General features: G+C 36.9%; 1 protein-coding gene and 1 long non-coding RNA gene across 4 annotated transcripts in view; one reads left to right on the plus strand and one right to left on the minus strand.

The window, feature by feature from the left end:
* The window catches only part of samd12 (sterile alpha motif domain containing 12), a 106,444-nt gene that overhangs the window by 27,656 nt on the left and 63,268 nt on the right, over nucleotides 1-15,520 (minus strand). The window lies entirely within an intron of this gene.
* LOC144036844 (uncharacterized) lies at nucleotides 715-12,164 on the plus strand. The gene is made up of 3 exons (XR_013288738.1): nucleotides 715-941; nucleotides 1,716-1,854; nucleotides 12,051-12,164. It is a non-coding gene; the product is annotated as an uncharacterized LOC144036844 (long non-coding RNA).

Consider the following 15,520-nt stretch of genomic DNA (forward strand, 5'->3'; position numbering starts at 1 on the left):
GTCAGGAGGCTTTAGTGACAAGAGGAAAACAATGACCTCAAAAAGTAACAGTTGGGTTTTCTGAAAGTAATGCCAATTAATATGCGCACAATGACAGATGGTTGTTTATGCCTGAAATCCCTCACAGGGAGTAGCAAAATCCAAAAGATAGGTACCCCGAGGTACTAGCACAACTGGTAACAGTCTTTTTAGGATTTTGGGGAAGTTTGGCACAAGCCGGTCTCGAACCGCGGTTTCTCACGCCCTAGGCAGACAGATCCAGAGGACAAAAAAACAAGACAGAGAGGATAAGGGAAGTTGTGGAAGGTTGGAACTAGATACCCGATTTGGAATCGAATCTGGGAAAGTCTGGCAGACAACTGATTTCTTGACACCATTGGAGACTTAAGCCACTATTCTATTGTAACAGGAAAAGTAGGAAACAGAAGGACGGTTTATTACAAGGGCAGTGGTAATGAGGGAAGGTCAGGAAGAAACAAGGTCAAAACTGCAATTCAGAAATGACCACTGGGAAGTTTGGCATGGCACAAAGACGATGTAGGAAAGCTGACGTCGAGAAAGGCTGCTTGTAAGTTGACTGGATAACGAGCCTCACCTGGGTGCTCCGGTTGTGGGTGGTTGGCTAACGAGCTGAGGTGTGGCCAGGAGCAGATTGGGATATTCCACTTCCATTTTCCAGAGAAAATGCTGATTAACTTTTACATCAGACCTACACATAAGCAGGACATCAAATTTGCAGCCCTTAGAGACTTACTCTACTTATGTCTGTGCGCAAGGCTTTAAACATTTAAACATTTTTTGATTTTTGGAGAAAAATGGACTCACGCAACGGGTCATAAGCTCCAATACATGAGAATAAAATTTTTAGTCAGGAGGTGGAGACCTGATGTCACTTTTCATTTTTACACTTTTCCGATTTTTGGCAGTTTTATGGACATATGGTAATTGCCTGCCTCTCTTCTTCCTTTTAAAACATTTTTTTTTTTTGACATTTTATGGCTACTTTTTTTGACATTTCTCTGTCATTTTTCTGACATTATTGGCAATTTTGTGGACATTCTTTAGTAATTTTCAGGATTTCTTCTTTTATTGTTTTTGGATGTTTTATTTATTAATTATTTTTTTTACTTTTTGATGGTTTCCTTAATTTTTTCTTAAATACATTTTCAGATTATTATTTTACTTTATTTTTTTGCAATTTTGTGAACATTTTATGGTGGTTTTCGGGATTTCTTTTGTTTTGGACATTGGACTTTTATCGTTACTTTTTTGAACGTTTTCTTTTCTGTCAATTTTTTTTTAACTTAGTGACTTTTATTTTATTTATTTTTTACAATTCTCAAGACATTGTATGGTAATTTTCTGCCCTTCTTTTGTTTTTGGACATTTTATGGTAGCTAATTGAACTTTTTATTTTCTGCCTTTAAAAAAAAAAAAATCCAATTCTCTGCCATTTTTGGCAATTTCATGGACATTTTATGGTAATTTTCTGTTCTTCGTCTTCCTTTTTGGACATTTTATGGTCACTTTTTGGATTTTCATCTACCTTTTGTCTCTCTTTTTCCGACAACTTAAAAATGTGGATTCGGACATTTTTGTAACATTTAATTATTCATTTTAAAAATCTCAATCATTAAATCATTTAATATAAAATATTTTATCTGAAATATCAAATATATATATATGTATATGTATGTATGTATATTTTTTTACAGATCCACAGGGCGCCGCAAGTTGCAGACCCCTGCGCTATATGATGAATAACTTCATCAAATGTATGCACACATTCAACTTGGAAATAATATGGACTGCGTGTAGTGAAGCGTGTTATGTCTTCCCGAAGACGCCCAGCAGGTGAGCAGTTTTCCAAATATGCAAACCGCAGATTTGAAATGGATCCAAGAAAGTTTTTTCTCTGTGTGTACATGTGAAAACGCATTCCCAATTTTCCATCAGGCCGAGCGCTGTCAGTAGTGTTGTATGGTATGAACCCATTCGATCAGTCTCAGGGAATAGAGTGCGCCTGCAGCACAGTGCATGGCCACCGCTTTTTCTCCCAGGGGCCACTTCCCCTTAATTGAAACTCAACTGAAACACATGCCGGCAAAGTACAGAGGGTCCTACGACACTGTTATCTGCAGCATCTCGCCCTCACATACAGCCTCTGGCCTGGAGAATGAATGACAGGATCCACACACATTCAAACTTATATGAGAATGTTCAGTCAGTCCTGAGCACACAATGGAATATGCCAGAACGCAATCCCACAGTGGCACGCACAAAGCCTGTCCTATTGAAAAGTGTGAAAGTGAGAGAAAGTAGATGGTGGTCAACAAGAAGGCGGCTCACTGGAATAAGAATGATGAAAATTAAAGACAGGGAGATGTATTAGCATAGGACAAAAAAAAACAAAAAGCAGAAGTCTGATGTTAAGGAGGGTAGAAGTAAACGGAAAGTCAAGTGCGGACAGCAAATGAATAGTTAGTGTTTCGCTAAATTGCTTGTTTAAACTGGGTTAAGGCTGTAGGCTATGCACTAATCACTATTTAAGTCTGTTAACTGTGGAGGCATAGCAAAGTGATTTCTTACACATTATGGATAATGAAATAAAACGGAGCCAGTATCAATAAATGATTGCTATAGACCTGCTGCTTTACAATTTCAGTGTAGTGCATGTTCAACGACGGCAATTTATTATATTTTTACTTCAGGATGAAGGGAAGACTTCATACTACACAAAAGGAGTACAATATAAGGGACACACTGTAATAATAATAATAATAATAATAATAATAACAATAATAATAATAATAATAACAAGCCAGAATAGTACAGGAATAAAGTTGGAATATTATGCTCGTAAACGTACACGGTGAACCCGTGTTTATTACAAGCAAGAAAAAAGAAAGAAGGATGGCCAAAAAAGAAACAATAAAAAAAATAAATTTTGGGGTCGATTGTCTAAATCTTTAAAGAACTACTCATTTTTGTAGTTGTTATCTAATTAAAACATTTTTTTTTTTAATTTCCAAATAATTTTTCACCACCTGATTAATATTTGTCAGGTTGCAAATGGGGGAAAACAACTGCTGATGTCAAATTGTTTAGGTTTTTGTGGGAATTTTAGAATTCACTGTGTATTCATAGAAGTATTATTTATTTATTTTTTGCATGTAACCTTTTGAGAGATGAAGGCATTACTGTAATTTTCTATAGTGCTTTACCTTATTAAGACCATAGGTGAGCTTGAGCCCATCCCAGCTGACTTTGGGCAGGTTGTCAGCCAATCACAAAACTTTAAGCATCTTTCCTCTTAAGTTTTCAGTGCGTCCAAAATCTTTCTTACATTCAACAGTTCTGGATATTATTGAAATTCATTTGAAAAATATATATATCATAATTTGAAAACTTAGGATTTAAGAAAATTATTTAATTATTATTATTATTAATAATTTTATAAAGTAATTGTTATGTTAACAGCTTTTTTAAGTGCAGCATAGTGTAGTCCATTAGTCAATTAAAATAAAATTAAACTGATAAAAGAATTATCCGCAAGGTTCAATTTAAGACACACAAAGCAGCAATTAGTGAAAAAAAAAACTATCACTATATAACACAACTAAGGAAAATGTGTTTATAATACTGCATATAACTATGCATAAAACTTCCAACAAAACTCTAATATTACAATAATAAAGTTGGTATGAGTTTCTACCTTGTATGAAAATTCTACCTTGTACCTCTACTTGTATCATTCTGTACATATATATACTGTATAAATACTGTATATTGAATTCAATTAGCTTCAGCAGCGTCTATCATTTTTATATTGCTGGAGAACGACAAACATATTCATATGCTGCTAACTTTTGTATCCCTCTTAAGTCAACCTAAAAACAGGCCTATCAACCTATCACTCCTCAATTGGCATCCATTTGCCTCGTGCCACACTACGACCTGAATTCGGACATGCCAAGGTCACAAGGTACCAAGATGCTGACAAGTTCCTTTCTAACCTTCCGCTCGGGCTTCCCACCATTAACAAGCAACAGCAGGACACTGCTTAGCATGCAGCCAACACCTGCCTTGCCCGCAGTCCTGTTTTCCAGCACCTTCATCATCAGCATCTCCAAATGAGACTGGTGTAGTGTTGAAGACGGAGTGTGAGTGAGGCTCTTTGTATTCTGCTAATCCTCCCTTACAGTTGCAAAGGGTAATGGGTGTTAACAAGAGCTTCACTTACACACACGCTGACTGAGTTCCTTAGAGACCAGAGGAAAAAGTACTGTGTGCGCTATATAGAAAGGGCCTGTTCATTTGGGATGGTTTCTGATGGAGCTATGAGGGCAGAAGGGTGGGTTTGGAAGGCAGAGAAGGGAGGATGGAAGTGGACGTAAAAAGAAGACCCTTCATCCTCAGATTGGAATCAGGCCTCTTCCAAATGTGGTTACAAATCTGACAAAAAGTATTATCTTCTTAACCCTGGAGAACCCATGGGGTCAAATTTGGCCCCTATAAATTCTACTACTCAAATAACAAAGACCTTTTTTTTTTTTTTTTTTTTTTACAAATTTAACTTCAAAAGTCCAGAGTGCCACTTCTGACCCCTGCATGGGGCCATCTAGTGGATGAATATTGCACTTACATGAGCCAGAGTGGTGGTGACAAGATGGCTGGCAACATGCTGTTTTGTTGAGTTGGAAATCAATCCAAACAAAACCATCTTCTCAGCAAACCATCAGATGGTAAAATTGTGTTTTTTTTGTTAATCTATTTCATATCATGTTGCAGAATGCCTAGGAGTATGTTATATATATATATTTTGATAAACTAGCAACTCTGAGCTAGTTAAAAAAAAAGGGTTAAAATAAAAAAAAAACACATTTTGGTGTTCAGTGAACTTATAGCAGTCATTTAATGTATAATTCATAATTTTCCAAAGAAGAAAAGGGTTCTTGGGTTCTCCAGGGATAATTACAAATCGGTGCTGAATATTAGACACGGGAGAGTTATCGGTTTCAAGGTATACCGCGGTTTCAAAAAGTATGATATTTCTTTAGCACATTTGGAGAAATATTTTTCATTACATTTGATGGGCTGGAAAGGTTTCCTGAAAATAGTGTCTTCATAAAATATATTATATGTAAGATAAATAAGAAAACCACAGTGGCTCTGTACTAAATACCACAACAGAAACACTTCATTGTGACTAGTATAATCTACAAAAACGACAAAGGAATTAACTCATTCAAACGCCAAAACGTGTAAATACGTTTTTCAATACTTTGTCCTTCACTACCAAAAATGTATTTATGTTATTTTATGTTTTTCATGCAAGAGCGTACAGAGGACTTTGATGCAACTTCTGACATGAAGAGGTGGCTTAAAGCAATGGTAGTTCTTACAAAAAAACGGCCAGCAATTGGCAGCAGTTGGCAGCAGAGTATAAGAGATCAGCCAGGGCCATGTTGCAATAAGTTCTTTTTGCCAGTGTTTTGTGAATAATGATGAAACTTAGCTATATTCTAATGCTAATTCCTGCAAAATGGGAACAGATACAAATATACTTTTTTCCTGATGAAAGAAGAGACTCTAATCTTTCTTTTGGTATGTTCCATGTTTTTATAGCAATAGAACAGAATATTATGTGTGCCTTGCAAAATCAGTCAAAATCCAGTAAAACAGCCGGGAGCAAAGGGGGATGCTTCAGTAAAAATGGCTGAGTGAATGAGTTAATAAAATGCAACATAAGGGTTAGAAAAACTATATCCAGAGGAAACAGTGCCTTGTACTTTTTTAAATAATTGATTACAAATGTACAATATAAGGAATCTTTGCATCAATCATATATTAGTTTCACAATTGAACATTCCATTTACTTATTATTAATTCAATGAACTGGGAATATTAACGAAGGCATGCAGTGCAGCAGGTCGCAAATAAATTACTAACACAAAGTTCTACTTTGGTTAGGTAATGTTTAACATTTCATAGAATGGTCACTAAAATACGTGTGGTTGGTGGTCATGTGTGCAATCTACTAAAATTAAGATGCTGATTAGAGGGCACTAAATTGCCTTTCGTTCGTTTGTTTGTCGTTTGCACCGGTTAGCAGATCAGCATCCACATCTTTTAGCGTGAGCAATCAAGTTTGTCCCAGTTCTCGCAATTTTTCAGTAAATCAGGCCCTCTGTGTCATTTCCCTGTGAACCTTGCTTCCGCTCAACGTTAGTGTATTCCAGTTGTCGATTTACAGCAGATGAGATTACAAGATTACGGTTTACAGTGTAGCTCTAATTTCATAGCAATGTTTACATGATTTGTAACAATACCTTTTGGGCTTGGTTGTATGATTCTTTATAAATTCTTTATAAATTCCTTATCACTGTTTGTCCCTGGTCTTCTGGCTTAAAGTACTGCCTTATAGTACTATGCTTGAAGTCAATGAATACTGCCTGAAGGACTAACAAACAAACACTCTGCCAACAGGGGTCTTCAATTGTATTATTCTTTTGTCAGTTCCAGGACCTTGCACTACATTACTAAAGCAGGTCAACATTATTATCAACCACTGGTGATGGTTCTGGTTCATACGTCTGACTTCTCTATCGTCAAGCGCGAGTTCAGTTGCTACGCACTCGTTGACTTTGTGAATGGGTGTATGGACGGTTGTGCTCTGCGATTGAATGGCAAGTGTTGCGGAAGATGGATGGACAGGAGTTGGTGGGAACTTTTTAGACACAATTCACCTAATTAAAAAAAAAATCAGTTCAGCAAAAAATGTTGGCAGGGTAGTAATAATGATGCGGTGAACACTGAATTGATGTTTGGGTGGCACTGGAAATAGAAAGGATTTCATTGGAAATAGATCATAACTCAGTGAGGAAAGGGAGTTTCCGATTCCCTTCTTTCCTCTTCCTAATTTACAGCCATGAATCAACCTTTTAAGAGATCAGATGAAAGAAAAGATCATCTTTTAAAAAATTAACGAGCCAACCACTTTGTAAATCACCTATACACGTCTTGTTCTGAATTCATGGGAGGCTCTCAGCGTGGATCTTTTCAATAAGTCAGAGTTAATATAATTTTGGTGCTTATACATAAAATTTTGACTCAGACTGGGCACACCAGAAATAGCAGGGGAACTCGGCTCAATATCTTTGTCCCACAGAATTGTAATTGTGTGGGGCTATGGTGGCAGGACCACAGCCTCTTTGTTTGGATATTGCTAGGTTAGATTTCCCCAGAGTCTGGAAGAGCACAAAAAACTCTCTGAAAGTCGTTCTGTCTTCTCAAGGCTCGTCACACTGACTTGTTCTCACTGACACACCTTTTGGGCTGTGGCAAGACGACAAATCTCATCTCCCAGTTTAACACAACAGATGGATTTATTGAAAAGCAAGAAAATACGTGCAGTATATCTAACACCTCTATGGAGGCAGATTGGAAGTGGAACCTTGAAGCTAAAAAAAACAATCCAACTGGTTGACCTAAAATGGTCGCCATCATCAGAAACAATGAATTTTTTTGGGGTTTCTGGCATTTGACAGATGTTTACATGAGCATGAAAGCTATTTTCTCATTGTCATGGTTACGCATGTCGTTCAGACGCAATATCTAAAGACGAAAAACAGCTCAGTCACGTTGCATGAGCTATATATTTACCACAGGTGGGCGCGCCAAAGAATTTTGAGAATCCGTCATTCGGCAATCGTCTACGGTTGGGACACCCTTCAATCATCGTCAATATTTCAAGCTGAAGCAAACTGTAATTGTCAAGGTTATTTTAACCGGGCTTCCGCCATTATTAAATTACATCATGTTTTCGTCATAACGGAACTACAACAACTTTCTTCTTCCGGGTCTAAGCATCAAGGAAAATGTAGTTCTAATAGCTCAGGGGTCTGCAACCTGCGGCTCTAGAGCCACATGTGGCTCTTTGGGCACCCTGTGGATCTCTGAAGAAAGAAAATTTGCAGAAGATATTATCCATATTGACTTTTATTATTTTTTTTTTGATAAAGTATTCTAAATCAATGATTTAGAAAAATAATAATAATTAAATATTATATAAATATAAGTTGTCAGGAAAAAAAGACGAAAGGTTGTTTAAAAAAAGTTTTAAAAATTACCCCAAAATGTCTAAAAAGTGACAATAAAATGTCCAAAAAGGAAGAGGAAAAGCAGAAAATTACCATAAAATGTCCATGAAATTGCCAAAAAAGTCAGAGAATTGAATTTAAAAAAAAGGCAGAAAAGAAAACATTATAAATATAAAATGTTTTGAACATTTTATATTTATAATGTTTTCTTTTCTTTTCTATATATTTACCACAGGTGGGCGGTGGGCGCGTCAAAGAATTTTGAGAATCCGTCATTCGGCAATCGTCTACGGTCGGGACACCCTTCAATCATCGTCAATATTTCAAGCCGAAGCAAACTGTAATTGTCAAGGTTATTTTAACCGGGCTTCCGCCATTATTAAATCACAGGCATTATTTTAGGACCTACGGTAAACGTCCTAGCCGCAGTCCGTAAACATTATTCGAACAACTCTTCCGTCATGCTAAATTACATTTTGCCACTACCACGGCCAACATATTCAACACTTCCCTGTTTTAGGACCCCTTAGCGATTCAATAACATGCCTGATGTAAAATGACACAGACCCTAAGCCAACAAAGTAACAACATAAAGCTTTTTCATTGTATAAAATATTTAAATTGTGTTTGGGATACAAAGCAGAGAGTTGCATTTAGAGATGATAATGTCATCACTGCAGCGACTCTCTCTTCCCCCTCTCGCTGCCTCGATTACTATTTCAGTACTGTATTCCCTTCTGCCTGTCTGCCCGTGTACACTTGGCTGGAAAGTGGACGGCGGGGTCTAAATTCATCCGTTTCAGTTCAAGCAACCTGGTTTTAGACACAGGGGCCATTTTAGGAAACAAGATTGAGAGGCAAAGTTCATAAGTACAGGAGAGAGAAAAAAAAAAGGAAGGAAGAAATTGGATGTGTGGGAAGGAGCTTGATGAGTCATCGCATTTTCTATTGCAGAAGGTGAAATATGTTGTGCAAAGATTATCTTTAAAATCCTTCACTGTCTGAAAGAGGAATAAAATATTTGTCCTCTTTGCATGTTCCAAAACTTGAAGACAGATTTAATGTAAGAAAAAACACCTTTGCAAAAATGATTTTAATCTAACAGAGATCTCTGGACATTGTAACAGACTCCAATTCATCACTTAACAGGTGGAATTCAGAGCGCCGAATGTGTCTCTTCCGCGTGTAAAATGGCTTCTTATAGTCGACCGACCGCCTCTTTCATTTGTAGACAAAACATACTCTCTGGGTACTTTTCCATGAGCGATGGCGAAAACAGAGACAGGTGTGCGTGTTCGAAACAGATTCTGTTCTCAAGGACCAAATGTGTTTTCCCACAGAGAAGGAACTTCTAGACCAAATAATATGTCCCAGCTTAAGGTCAAATTATACTGAGTTCAACACTACTTGCTTTACACGTCTATAAAACCTTTCAACATGGTTAATATAAAGAATTAAGATGTTAATAATGTATAACGATGGTTAATATATGAAAATAAAGAATTTAAATGTTAATAATATCTAACATGTCTCAGATATGAACTGAAAGTATCAAGAAGATGAATATTCTCAAATCTATTCAACCGACACACATTCGGACATTAATGTTAACACATCCTCCTCAAGAGGGACCATCATTAGCTGCTACTCTTTAGCAGATCGACTTGGCAGTGTAAAGCCGGTCAATGATAATATCCTATCCCACTCCAGTCATTAGATAAGCATTAAGAATGACACTGCAGATTTTCATTTTGAATAACAATAAACCTTTGTATAAACCTCACCTTTTAATAACCTGGCAAATTATGACTGAGAGAATCATAATCAGCTCCTCGGTCCAATTGCTTAATCACACCGGCTGCGCTTTTCCATCATCTGTTCGAGACCCCTCTCCCTCCCCCATAGGATGACAACACACAAGAGGGAAAATTAAGTCAGTGACAAGATGGGATTCAGCTGGTCTGTTTGAAGTGGCCCAGAATAGCAACACTATTGTAAAACACAGTGGATTGCAAGGCCGCTGTCTGTCAGATCTGAGTGTCATTCAATTTAAGTATTCTCATAAATTAATTCATGGTTGGCTGTGCCCGGTCCATTTTTGAGAATTGTACCTGTTATTTTTGCTTTTGACACTACGGCGGCTCACTACATTGAATGCACTGACAATCAAAGAAAAAAAATGGGAATACATTTTTTTGAAGTCCAGTCAGCAAAGTCAATTGGTTGTGCCATGTGTATGTCAATCACGCAATTGTCATAGCGAGTCATACGACTAATCTAACTACATCTAATCATAAACAGGCGCCTATGTTTTCGTCATACCGGAACTACAACAACTTCCCGCTTCCGTGTCTAAGTATCATGGAAAATGTAGTTCTAATAGCTCAGGGGTCTGCAACCTGTGGCTCTAGAGCCACATGTGGCTCTTTGGTCACCCTGTGGATCTCTGAAGAAAATTTGCAGAAGATATTATCCAGATTGACTTTTATTTTTTTTTTAGATTAAAGTATTATTTAAATAAATCAATGATTCAGAAAAAAAATGTAAAAATTAAATATTATATAAATATAAGTTGTCAGGAAAAAAAGACGAAAGGTTGTTTAAAAAAAGTTTTTAAAACTACCTAAAAAAATTCTAAAAAGTGACAATAAAATGTCCATGAAATTGCCAAAAAAGTCAGAGAATTTAATAAAAAAAAAGGCAGAAAAGAAAACATTATAAATATAAAATGTTCAAAAACAAAATAAGAAATTACCTTAAAGTGTCAAAAATTGCCCAAAAAGTCAGACAAATTATATTTAAGAAAAGGCAGGAAAGAAAATGATCAAAAATTTGCCATAGAACCACAAAAACAAAAGAACACATCTTGAAAATGCCCATAAAATGTCCACATTATGGCCAAAAATGTCAGAAATTTGACAGAAGGGCAGAAAAGTCTAAAAATGTATTAAAAACTAAGTCTGGAAAAATACAACAACAAAAAAGTTTTTTTTTTTTTTAAAAAAGGTAGAAGAAAATAAATCTCTACGTGTTATTTTAAAATAATTTTTTGTGTCCACAACATTTGTGCTTTGAGACAGAGGGACCTGTCAATAATTTTGAAGTTTCTTCTTGAGATATTGGCACATCTTTCTAATAAAAAGTGTTCACTATAAAACCGTACAACAGTGCTCCGTACAATTTAATTACAACATAGCAAAAAAAGGGAAAGTGACAACTAAGCATAAACAAACTCACAAAAGATCACACAGTGGCAAGGGACCAGGTTAAATGGCAATCTGCTCCATGCTCATCAAAGTCAAAGGCACTGAAAAGGTGAACTTCCTCCAACTCCTTGCAGTAATTGGCCAATAAAATAAAAGACTAACAAATGTTTTTTTCTGGCCCAGAGGGGGTAATTAGATACAAGAAGGAGAGTTCCAACCTTATCTGACTGATGATATGAAGGGTGCATAATGAAGACTAGTATGTCGCTTATAAATAGCTGGTGGGTGGATTCGGTGTCATCCGACCTGAGTGTGCAGTGTACCGTGGTGTTGACGTGCCAGGGTAGTAAATGACTGCCATGGCAGAATAGTTGCGTCATTTGTTAATAGAATATTCTGTACCCCTTTTGGTTTCACTGACATCACTTAACCACACTGACATGCTATAATTCAACACCAAAAGCTGTAGCCCCAAAGATGACAGGAGAATCAGGTGGCAAAATGTGGAAAGACTCAATTAAGTACAAGAGTCGGTGTTATACATTATTGTTGCAAATGTATTTTGTTTGTATTACCGGTAGTGAGACAAATAACAATGAATTGAACTAACATTGAAATATGAGGAATGAAAGAGGGATTCAAATTCAAAATACACTCCTTATCCACTAAATTCTTTTCCACCGCCATAATTACCATTTGTGTACATTCAGCGGTCACAAAATGTTTACTTTCTTCTGTCCAGGTTGGAAACCCCGACAGTGACTCTGCGGTTAATATGCAAACTGTAAACTGTATCGACTGCAAAAGAGCTCTTGTGTAAATGGCAATGAGCAAATGAGAGGAGGCTGGGATGTCCACAAATAGGGCGCAGCTAAATATACATTGTGAGTATGCATTCTAACAGATATTATTTTCAGCATGCTAACAGTTGTAGGTTTTTTTCATATTCTTCACACTAACTTCCAAGCGCATCCATAGATTGCAATGCAGTGAGGTAGAATGCAGAATGCACTTTGACAGTAACAATTATGCTTTCTGCAAAAGCCAGACTCACTTCTAACTTCTATTCTAAATACAGGAGATTGTGATGCTGAAATGTTATTTGGATTTTTATTCTCCACTTTTTTGCCGTGTAATAACTCCCTGTTGGGGGGGGGGGGGGGGTACGGGTGGCTGGGCGGGTGAGAGCGAGAGCAATGATGATATGTTGAAATAGTAAGATTACCGAATCAACAATAGTGTGAGAAAACAAAAAACAAAACAAAAAATCTGCACATTTCATATTCACCAACATTTCAAAATAAATCAATAAATTTCTTCGCACATCGCCTTGTGGCAGCCAATCGGCTTCGGGAACGGACTGCAAAGTCACACACGGCGTCCTATACAAGTTTGTAGTCACTGGGAGATAGTGGTGTTTACTTCTTTTACAACTGTAGCAATAGTGCTAGTATTAGCCAAGTGGCTCACGTACTCGGCAGCGCTTTCTTTTTTTGACCCACTGAAATGCTGTGCAGTAGTTTACCAAGCGATGCCCCTCTGCTTCTCAGTTGCCGCGATCGGTACAAGCTATCAACGGTGAAACGCCAGCGAGTAGCAAGGCGGAACACTCACCCCCTGCGTTTGGTGTTTAATTCAGACAGATGCTTGCTTGCAGCAATTTTTTTGCTTGCGACACCACAACATCCTATTTCTGCAATATTCTTTCGGTGGCCAAAAATTTGGTGCATCCCTAAAAACTATCATCATTATTGTGATGTTTGGTTAAAAACATTCAAATTAGGTCTATATTGTAACGGTTGATTGAAAAATATGCTCTTAAATAAATACCTGAAGTCCTAATTTCTCTTAGATATGATCTCAGTAGATTTTAATATTGTACACTTAATAACGTGAATGTCTCCTCATTAACATAAATGTCCTGAACGACCAGTTTGGCATTCTTCCCTTCAGAGTGATCTTTACTGTTAATGTCAAGACAGATTTATGAAGAGTAATTCCGCAAGTGAAACTGCAGTAAACCAATTTCCCCATGAGTGATGGCACACCTTCTACTGCCACACCGATACACACTTTCATTAATTCACACTGCCATTTAGCATTGGCATGCTTCCCAGCAAAAGCAGAACAGGAACATCGTTGCATTAGTTTTGGAACTTCATTATTTTCTGTTTTCTAATTTACAGGAGTGCATAACGGAGTAAAACTCTATATAAAGGATTTATCCCGTGGTAGCAAACGCGAGTCGTCCCTCATTAACTGTACCGGCGGTCGGTGGCTGCTGGCATAGTTGCAGGGCCAGGCCATCCTAGGGTCAGACTGGAGGATAATCAAAAGATAGAATGACGCGAGGCATGTCCCTGGAGCGCAGCCACTGGTGGGGGCAAAGGATCGCTGCCCGGTTTCAAACGCAGAACATGGACGACATACAGATACAGACACAGGAATACAGGAGAGGAAAATGCTCCTCTGGCGATTTAACAGAAACAACATTAGCATATTACAGACACAAAAAGACAGTAGTAAAAACTGCATGCAACAAGAGGAAAAAAAGAACAAAGTGTTGTCATCCTCTTGTAATAAACGGCCACATGACAAGAAGAAAGAACGAAAAATGCTGGATGTACTCCATCGTTGCTCTTTTTCTACTATCGCTTTCTTTGTTGATTTCATTTGTGGGTTACATTGGGTTGCTTTGTAATGACATTACGCAATTCGTGCAACTGTCGGGCCCACACACATGGTGTAAAAACAAGCCAGAGCAGAGTTTAATCAAGTGTTGTAAGACGAAATGTGCAGCTTGGAGGAAAGAAAAGAAAATAATTAGTTGAACAATAAAAAGCAGTTCAACAGCATATTATAAACAAAATAAATACTTCAAAACACTTCATACAACAGCAAACCACAGTGGAATGCCAATATTGGAACTCCCTCAAGTTCCCACAGTTCGGATTTTGCAAGATCGCTCTCTTAAAATCACTAAATGTACTACAGTGTATGCAAATGTAGAATTGTGACTTATATAAAAGTTACATTTTAAAATGTGAACAAGCAAACTCCTCTTGGGCGAATGTGATGAGAAAAAGTATTGTTGCACAGAAAATAATTACACACAATACACCTCATTGTGTGTTGTTGATACTAAGGCAAATCACATTTCAATTAATTGCGTTCAAAAATATAACCCTGAGGTAGTAGAGCAGACCACGAGTGGGGATGTTTTCACGGGGCATATCACAAATCTTTGAATAAATTACTGCATATGGACTATTAAAAACATTCGACATTACAACAGGTGAAATGAATAACCTGGAATCCGAAACCAATGTGATGCACAAGATCAGAGGCTTAGAGGTTTAGGACAGGGATGAGGAACTGGCGGCCCAACCGCCCTTTGAGTGCTCCCTTGATTAATTTTCAATAAATAAATAAATACATTTTTATTTTTATTTTTTTTACAAACCCACAAAAATATTCCAGTATTGCCCATAAACATTTGATACATGATTTCCAAGAAAATAGGTAAATAGGGAAAAATAAATCCTGGGGGAAAAAAAAACAAACACAACAAAAAATAAAAATACATGTAAAAAAAAAAAAAAATTAATATATATATATAATATTTTATTTTTATTATTATTTTTTTTTACAAAAATCCAACCGCGAGTATGCATGGGTCAATGTTTTTTTTAATGGGTTTTAATTTGTAATATCACCATTCACAACTAGAAGGCATACATGGCTTAGAGGTGCTTATACTGCTCTATACTATGTGTGTAAGCCTCATAAATTATTGCAGATTTGAAATGATATGCAAGACAAACATAATACTTCAGCAAAAAAAACATTTATATGATTTTATTTTTGAAAAAAAAAAGAGCACAAAATGAGTTCTTGTACTTAATGTCGGTTTGCTGTTCAGCAGTTTTGTGTCGTCCTTCTATTGTAATCCTTATGCAATAGCGCCCTTTCCAACGAAAAAAAAAAAACCCAAAAACATTTACATGTTACGTACAAATCATAACCTCATGTTTTCCCGAGATAGGAATCACTTTTTCAAAATGGACCAAAGCCAGCAACAAGCAAGGGCTATCTGATAAAAGCTGATTAGATATGTATTGCTTTGTTGAGAGGCCAACAGATGTGTAAACAAAGTTAATGTCTCGCCACCTCACTACACCACTGAACATTAGATAACAGCCTCAATTCCTA

Source organism: Vanacampus margaritifer, chromosome 17 (assembly GCF_051991255.1).
Source record: "Vanacampus margaritifer isolate UIUO_Vmar chromosome 17, RoL_Vmar_1.0, whole genome shotgun sequence".
NCBI classification, from domain to species: Eukaryota; Metazoa; Chordata; class Actinopteri; order Syngnathiformes; family Syngnathidae; genus Vanacampus; species Vanacampus margaritifer.